This window comes from Erinaceus europaeus, chromosome 15, assembly GCF_950295315.1.
Source record: "Erinaceus europaeus chromosome 15, mEriEur2.1, whole genome shotgun sequence".
Classification (NCBI taxonomy): Eukaryota; Metazoa; Chordata; class Mammalia; order Eulipotyphla; family Erinaceidae; genus Erinaceus; species Erinaceus europaeus.
In genome coordinates, this window is record NC_080176.1 from 1049960 (window position 1) to 1058960 (window position 9001).

The window sequence follows — 9001 nt, forward strand, 5'->3', positions numbered from 1 at the left end:
GCGGGGCGGGGCGGGGCGGCTGTCAGGCCGGCCGCGGGGGGAGGCGGGGGGCGCCGGCGGTGGTCGCGTCCGCGCAGGCTCGGAAGACGGGGGAAAAATAGCCCCGCTGGAGCCGGCGCGCGTGCGCACGGGCCGCCGCCCGCCCGGTCACGTGACGCGCCCGGCCGCGCCCCGCGGGCCCCTTCCGGTACGGCCGCGCCCCGGAGCCGCCGGATCCCCCCCGCGCCCACGCGCCACCCGGGACGGAGCGGCCGGGACGGGGACTGGACGCCGCGCCCAGCAGGCCCCGCGGGGTAAGCCGAGTCCCCGCACGGCGGGAGGGCGTCCCGGGCGCCTCGGGGCCACGTGGGTCGGGGCGACCTCCGCCCGGGCACCCCGTCACCCCGCGCGGCCTGTCACCCCGTCACCCCGCGCGGCCTGTCACCTCGTCACCCCGCGCGGCCTGTCACCCCGCGCAGCCTGTCACCGACGGCCTGTCACCCCGACACCCCGCGCGGCCTGTCACCGACGGCCTGTCGCCCCGACACCCCGCGCAGCCTGTCACCGACGGCCTGTCACCCCGCCACCCCGCGCGCGGCCTGTCACCCCGTCACCTCCGCGGCCTGTCAGCCCCACACGGCCTGTCACCCCTGACACCCCACACGGCCTGTCACCCCTGACACCCCACATGGCCTGTCACCCCACACTGCCTGTCACCCCCAATACCCCACACGACCTGTCAGCCCTACCACTCCACACGGCCTGTCAGGCCCGACATCCCACACGGTCTGTCACCCTGACACCCCACGTGGCCCTGTCTCCCCCACACACACCCCACATGGCCTGTCACCCCGACACCCTACAAGGCCTGTCAGCCCCGACACCCCACACATGGGCCTGTCAGTCCCCACACCCCACATGGCCCTGTCTCCCCCCAACATCCCGCAAGGCCTGTCACCCTGCTGTGGCCCTCTCACCCCTCTCACTCTGACGCTCCAGCATCGCCCTGCGGCCCCCCTGCACCCATACACAGCCCTGTCACTGACACTCTAGCACCACCCAGACACCCCACACAGCCTGGACACCCCATGTCACCCTGACACGGCACTCTCCCACACACGTACATCCCCACATCCAGCATCACCTGACACCTCCACCCCTTGTCACCCTGACACTCAACATCGCTGCGACCCCGAGACCCTGAAGCTCACCTCAGGTTCCCAGGCGTGCAAGAGACCCTGGAGCACTGGACCCCAGTGACAGATTTCCTCATTTACTTTATTTTAATGACAGAGACCAGAGCCCTGCTGAACTCTGGCTGCTGGTGGTGATGGGCTTGAACCTGGGGCCACGGGGCCTCAGGCAGGAGGGTCTTTCAAAGACCATGGTCCTGTCTTCTCTGCCTTACCATTATTATTATTATTGTTATCATTGTCATCATTATTTTCCTCAGAGCCCTACTGAGCTCTGGCTGCTGGTGGTGCTGGGCTTGAACTCAGGGCCTCAGGTGGGAGGGTCGAAAACTGTCCGCAGCCACCCCTCGCCGCCGTGCCCACTCAGTGGGGCTGTGTGTGCTCGCCAGGTTCATCCCCTCTGTCAGCAGAAGGGGAGCAACTGCCAGGCTTGGCCACTCAAGTCTTGCCCTGCCAGCACATGGTGCCAGGGCCTCACACCTTCCAGTCACCTCCAGGGCCTCACACCTTCCAGTCACCTCCAGGGCCTCACACCCTCCAGTCACCTCCAAAGCCTCACACCCTCCAGTCACCTCCAGGGCCTCACACCCTCCAGGGCCTCATACCCACCAATCACCTCCAGGGCCTCACATCTACCAGGGTCTCACACCCTCTAGTCACCTGCAGGGCCTCACACCCACCAGTCATCTCCAGGGCCTCACACCCTCCAGTCACCTCCAGGGCCTCACACCCTCCAGTCACCTCCAGGGCCTCACACCCACCAGTCACCTCCAGGGTCTCACACCCACCAGTCACCTCCAGGGCCTCACATTTACCAGGGTCTCACACCCTCTAGTCACCTGCAGGGCCTCATACCCACCAGTCACCTCCAGGGCCTCAAACCCTCCAGTCACCTCCAGGGCCTCACACCCTCCAGTCATCTCCAGGGCCTCACACCCTCCAGTCACCTCCAGGGCCTCACACCCTCCAGTCACCTCCAGGGCCTCACACCCTCCAGTCACCTCCAGGGCCTCACACCCTCCACTCACCTCCAGGGCCTCAAGCCCTCCACTCACCTCCAGAGCCTCACACTAGTCACCTCCAGGGCCTCATACCCACCAGTCACCTCCAGGGCCTCACACCCTCCAGTCACCTCCAGGGCCTCACACCCTCCAGTCACCTCCAGGGCCTCACACCCACCAGTCACCTCCAGGGCCTCACATCTGCCAGGGCTTCACACCCTCTAGTCACCTCCAGGGCCTCACACCCTCCAGTCACCTCCAGGACCTCATACCCACCAGTCACCTCCAGGGCCTCACACCCTCCAGTCACCTCCAGGGCCTCACACCCTCCAGTCACCTCCAGGGCCTCAAACCCTCCACTCACCTCCAGGGCCTCAAACCCTCCACTCACCTCCAGAGCCTCACACACTCTAGTCACCTCCAGGGCCTCATACCCACCAGTCACCTCCAGGGCCTCAAACCCTCCAGTCACCTCCAGGGCCTCACACCGACCAGTCACCTCCAGGGCCTCACACCCTCCAGTCACCTCCAGGGCCTCACACCCTCCAGTCACCTCCAGGGCCTCACATCTGCCAGGGCTTCACACCCTCTAGTCACCTCCAGGGCCTCACACCCTCCAGTCACCTCCAGGGCCTCATACCCACCAGTCACCTCCAGGGCCTCATACCCACCAGTCACCTCCAGGGCCTCACACCCTCCAGTCACCTCCAGGGCCTCAAACCCTCTAGTCACCTCCAGGGCCTCACACCCACCAGTCACCTCCAGGGCCTCACACCCTCCAGTCACCTCCAGGGCCTCACACCCTCCAGTCACCTCCAGGGCCTCACACCCTCCAGTCACCTCCAGGGCCTCACACCCTCCAGTCACCTCCAGGGCCTCACACCCACCAGTCACCTCCAGGGCATCACACCTGCCAGTCTCCTCCCAAGCCTCACACCAGCCTTTTGATTGCCTCCCGGGCGCCTCGCAGATCAACAGGCTGCTTGGCTCTTGAGTGGACGACTGGGTGGTGCCCTCAGGCTGAGTGAGCTGGAACATGTCTTTAGCTGCAGTGGGCACTGTACTCTCCCAGGGGCTGAACCTGGGACTTGAGAGAGTCTCTGCACAACTGAGATATGTCTACCCATCCCTCAATTTAATTTAAAAATCCTCCAACTTCCAGGAAATGGCCTTTCCTGAGGGAGGCTGAGCACATGGAACAACGTCTACTCCCGCAACCACAACCATTCCTCTTTAAAGGGCCCAGGCCAAAGAACTACACTTCCGGAGAGCTCTCTTGCAACTGAGAACTATGCTTCCCAGCCTCCCTTGCAACTGAGAACTACGCTTCCCAAGCTCCCTTGTAATTAAGGAGGATGATGAAAGAAGAGGAAGTCACTGGGCGAGGCTTCCGGGAACGCTATTTAAAGGAAACTGCCTTGGCTTGCTTTCTAGCATTGGCCACTTCCTCCTTCCTGCTCCCTGGAACATAAACAAGATAGCTGGGGTTACAGCAGCCATTTTGGACCATGAGGAAGGAAGGGAGGACATCAGATGACAAGGGCGATGGTACAGAAAGGGATGAGTCACAAGCACTTGTGGACATCCCTAGATGTCCTCTAGACTTGAGTTATTTTTATGAATTTTCAATATGGTGTCAGAGGTCAATTTTTTTAAATTATTTATTTTTTAAAGAGTTTTATTTATTTATTCCCTTTTGTTTCCCTTGTTTTATTGTTGTAGTTATTATTGTTGTTGATGTTGTTGTTGTTGAATAGGACAGAGAGAAATGGAGGGAGGAGGGAAAGACAGAGAGGGGAAGAGAAAGATACACACTTGCAGACCTGCTTCACTGCCTGTGAAGCGACTCCCCTACAGGTGGGGAGCCGGGGGCTCGAACCAGGATCCTTGCACTTTGTGCCACCTGTGCTTAACCCGCTGCGCTACTACCTGACTCCCCCAATGTTTGTTTTTTAAGATTTTTAAAAATATTTACCCCCTTTTGTTGCCCTTGTTTTTTATTGTTGCAGTTATTACTGTTGTAATTATTATTTTCTACATATTTATTTATTTTCCCTTTTGTAGCCCTTGTTTTTTATTGTTGTTGTTGTAGTTGTTACTGTTGTTGTTATTTATGTTGTCATTGTTAGATAGGACAGAGAGAAATGGAGAGAGGAGGGGAAGACAGAGAGGGAGAGAGAAAGATAAGACACCTGCAGACCTGCTTCACCATCTGTGAAGCGACTCCCCTGTAGGTGGGGAGCCGGGGGCTTGAACCAGGACCCTTACATCAGTCCTTGCACTTTGTGCCACGTGCGCTTAAGCCGCTGTTACCGCCCAACTCCCTACTGTTGTAATTATTGATGTCATCGTTGTTGGACAAGACAGAAAAGGAGATAGGAAGGGAAGACGGGGAGAGAAAGACAGACACCTGGAGATCTTCTTCACCGCCTGTGAAGCAACTCCCCTGCAGATGGGGAGCCGGGGGCTCGAACCAGGATCCTCACGCCAGTCCTTGTGCTTCATGCCACCTGTGCTTAACCCGCTGCGCCACCGCCGACTCCCGTTTTTTAAGATTTTACAGGAGGGACGGGGAGGCAGCATAATGGTTATGCAAAGAGACACGTGCCTGAGGCTCCAAAGTCCCAGGTTCAATCCCCTGCACCACCATAAGCTGAAGCTGAGCAGAGCTCTGGTTAAAAAAAAAAAAAAAAAATTAACAGCATCACTCTGATACATGCAGTGCCAGGAATCAACCTTGGGACCTCACACTTTTTTTGTTGGTATTTGTTTAGTTAATTGTATAGAGACAGAAGTTGAGAGGGGAGAAGGAGACACCTGCCAACTTGCTTCTCCTCTCTGATAGATTCTCTCCTGCAGGTGGGGACTGGGGAGTTTGAACCCAGGTCTGTGTGTACTGTAATATGTGTGCTCAACTAGGCGCACCATTGCCTGGCTCCAGGGATCTCACAGTTTGTTTTTTAATGTTTTTATTTGTTTTAATGTGAAAGATACCAGAGCCCTGCTGAGCTCTGGCTGAAGGGGTGCTGAGGATTGAACCTGGGGCCTCAGAGCCTCAGGCAGGAGTCTGCATAACCAGCTGTCTCCCCAGCCCTCTCTCTCTCTCTCTCCCCAGCCCCATATATATATATGACAGAGACATTGAAGGGGAGGGGTGTTAGGGAGAGTGACAGAGAGACACCTGGAGCCCTGCTTCAGTGTCCTCACTGCAGGTGGAGACCCGGGTCTTTGGCCACGGTGATATGTGCACTCAGACAAGTACCACCACCTGGCCCGGCCCTCACATGTACAAGGGCTGTGCTTCACCGCCTGTGGAATTCTAGTCATTGCTGTCTTTGTCCTCTGGCGTCAGGGCCTGACCCATGCAAAGCAGGTGCTCCACCGCTGAGCCCGACTAGCGCTTTCAGTGGAGAGAGAACCCCTCGGGTGTTCCAGAAGCGGCCGCCGTGACACCCAAGCACAGCTGACGGCTCACAGCGCCCAGCTCCCGGTGCCTGGCACGGGGCTGAATCAGGACGACTCTGCGGGCTGGGGCTGGGGACGGTCACCGTTGTCATTTCCCAGGGTGGCTTTACACTCCCACTCCTGGTACCTGGGCCTTGTCCCTGTGCGCACAGCCCCCCGCAGGCGGCGGCCGGCGCTACCCGGTGGAGAGCAACGGAGGGCACCGCGTGAGGAAAGCCTCTTCTGAGTGCGACCGGTCGCAGACCGTCAGATGCAGGGCTTTGTGTGTTCTTGTTCCTACCCTCCCCGTTCCTTTCATCTGAGCCCTGGGGACTCAGCTCTGGCTGCTGCTGGTGGTGCAGGAGTTTGAACCTGGGACCTTGGAGCCTCAGGCAGGAGAGTCTCTTTGCACAACCATTATGCTGTCTCCCTTCCCTTGCCCTTGGTTTAGCTTTTGTTTTTTTTCCCTCAGCACTGCTCAGCTCTGAGAACTGAATCTCGGACTTTGGAGCCTCAGCCGGGAAAGTCCTTTTGCATGACCATTATGATTATCTCCCTCACCCTCAGGTTTATTTTAATTGAGAGAGAAAGGGAGAGACCAGAGCACTGCTTGGCTCTGGCATATGGCGATGCCGGGGGTTGAACCTGAGACCTCTCACCTGGCAGCATGCAGACCTTGTGCATGACCTCTGACCCTTAAATGCTTTTTTTTTTTACCTCCTGGAACTTCAGTGGCCATTTTTTCCCTTTTTTAAAATATATATTTTATTGATTTATTATTGGATAGAGATAGCCAGAAATTGAGGGGAAGAGGAGAGAGGAGAGAGAGACATCTGCAGCCCTGCTTCACCACTCGTAAAGCCTCCCCGCCTGCAGGTGGGGACCAGGGGCTGAACCCGGGTCCTTGCACACTGTAATGTGTGCGCTTAACCAGTCCTTTTTTTTTTTTCTTCCTATTTTATTCAGTAAGACAGAGAAATTGAGAGGGGATGGGGAGAAGGAGAGACACCGGCAAACCGATTCACCACCTGTGTAGCTTCCTCCCTGCAGGAGGGGAACGGAGGCTTTGAACCCAAGTCCTTGCGCATGGTCCTTGCTCATGGTACTATGGTGCACTTAATTAACCAGGTATGCCCCCAAATGCGTTCTCTTAAAATAAAGATTTATGTGGTCCAGGAGGTGGCGCAGTGGATAAAGCATCGGGCTCTCAAGCATGAGGTCCTGAGTTCAATCCCTGGCAGCACATGGACCAGAGTGATGTCTGGTTCTTTCTCTCCTCCTATCTTTCTTATTAATAAATAAATAAAATCTTTAAAAAAATAAAATAAAGTTTATTTATGTCCTGTATATATTTATTTATGGAGAGTGAGGGGAGAAAGTATCAGAGTGGTCTTTCTTTCATAAGTAAATAATCTAACAAACTATTGTATTTACTGTCGAATGTAAAACATTAATCCCCCAATAAAGAAATTTAAAAATAATAATCTAAAAAGAAAAAGACATGTACAGTCAGCACCCTGTGGAGTGTCAGACTGCAGTCTCTGACTGTCCTTGCAAATGGGCTTCAGTTCAAACGTCACCTCTTTTGGTGTATTGCACCAAAGTAAAAGATTCTGGGTGGGGGGAGGGCTCAGGTCCTGGAACATGACAGCAGAGGAGGACCTCCAGGGGGTGAGTTGTTGTGTGGAAAACAGAAATGTTACCCATGTACAAACTACTGTATTTTATGGGCAGAAGGTAGATAGCACCATGGTTAAGCAAACAGACTCGTGCCTGAGACTCCGAAGTCCCAGGTTCAATCCCCTGCACCACTATAAGCCAGAGCTGAGCAGTGCTCTGGTAAAAAAGGAAAGATAAATTTAAAAAAAAAAAAAAATACTGTATTTTACTGTTGGCTAGAAACCATTAATCCCCCCATAAAGAAAAAAAAAAAAAAGTCATCTCTTCAGGTAGTCCTTGATAAACAGCTAGCTCAAGGCACAACTAACTCCCCCACATGTGTCATTTGTGCCCAGTTTCTCTTGAAGGTGTCTATTGTCCTGAAAGGCTGTCCAGTCTCTTACCTGCTTGTCTGTCTCCTCATTCCACCTGAAGGTTCCCTGAGGGGAGAGGCGACCCTGTTCGCCACCACATCTCCAGCACCTGGAGCAGCACCTGGCGGTCAAAGTGGCAAAGAAACCCAGCACCTCTCAGCCAGAATGTTCTCCCAGGCCAGACAGTCACTTCCAGCTCTGGCAGGACAAACAAAGCTGCCTGTTTTCTGATAAGGAAACTAGTGCACCTGCTAGGGAACACGTTTCGGGCCAGTGGTAGTGCACCTGGCTAGGCTCACTGGTTCCCATGTGCAAGGACCTGGGTTCGAGCCCTCACTCCCCACTTGCAGATGGGAAGCTTCACTAGCAGTGGAGCAGGGCTGCAGGTGTCTCTGTTCCTCTCTATCTCCCACTCCCTTCTCAGTTTCTCTCTGTCCTATCAAATTAAAATAATAATAATAGGAGAAAGAATTTTTTTCTCTAAAAATATGAAGAGGCAATTGCCTTAGAAGCCCAGAGTCGGGAGTCGGGCCGTGGCGCAGCGGGTTAAGCGCACGTGGTGCAAAGCGCAGGGACCGGCGTAAGGATCCCGGTTCGAGCCCCCGGCTCCCCACCTGCAGGGGAGTCGCTTCTGGAGCGGGGAAGCGGGTCTGCAGGTGTCTGTCTTTCTCTCCCCCTCTCTGTCTCCCCTCCTCTCTCCATTTCTCTCTGTCCTATCCAACAACAAAGCAGCGTCAACAATGGCAATAATAATCGCAACGAGGCTGCAACAACTAGGGCAACTAAAAGGGGAAAAAATGGCCTCCAGGAGCGGTGGATTCATGGTGCAGGCACCGAGCCCAGCAATCACCCTGGAGGAAAAAAAAAAAGAAGCCCAGAGTCTCAATGGTGGTGCAGTGCATAAAGCATTGAACTCTCAAGCATGAGGCCCTGAGTTCGATCCCTGGCAGCACATGTACCAGAGTGATGTCTGGTTCCCTCTCGCTCCTCCTATCTTTCTCATTAATAAATAAATAAATAAATGTTAAAAAAAAAAAAAGAAGAAGAAGAAGAAGCAGCCCAGAGTCTCGTGGTCCGGGAGGTAGTGAACTGGATAAGGCATTGCACTCTCAAGCATGAGGTCCTGAGTTCAACCCCTGGCAGCATGTATACCAGAGTGATGTCTGGTTCTTTCTCTCTCCACCTATTTTTCTTATGAATAAATAAAATAATCTTTAAAAAAAAAAAAAAGAGTCGGGCAGTAGCGCAGCAAGTTAAGCGCACGTGGCACAAAGCGCAAGGACCCAAAGACCGGCTTGAGGATCTCACTTCAAGCCCCCGGCTCCCCACCTGCAGGGGAGTCGCTTCACAG

General features: G+C 55.0%; 1 long non-coding RNA gene across 1 annotated transcript; it reads left to right on the forward strand.

Annotated features, from left to right (window-relative positions):
• The first annotated feature begins 170 nt into the window (after positions 1 to 170).
• LOC132533050 (uncharacterized) lies at positions 171 to 3862 on the forward strand. Its single transcript, XR_009544933.1, has 2 exons — positions 171 to 293; positions 3336 to 3862. It is a non-coding gene; the product is annotated as an uncharacterized LOC132533050 (long non-coding RNA).
• Positions 3863 to 9001: the final 5139 nt, after the last annotated feature.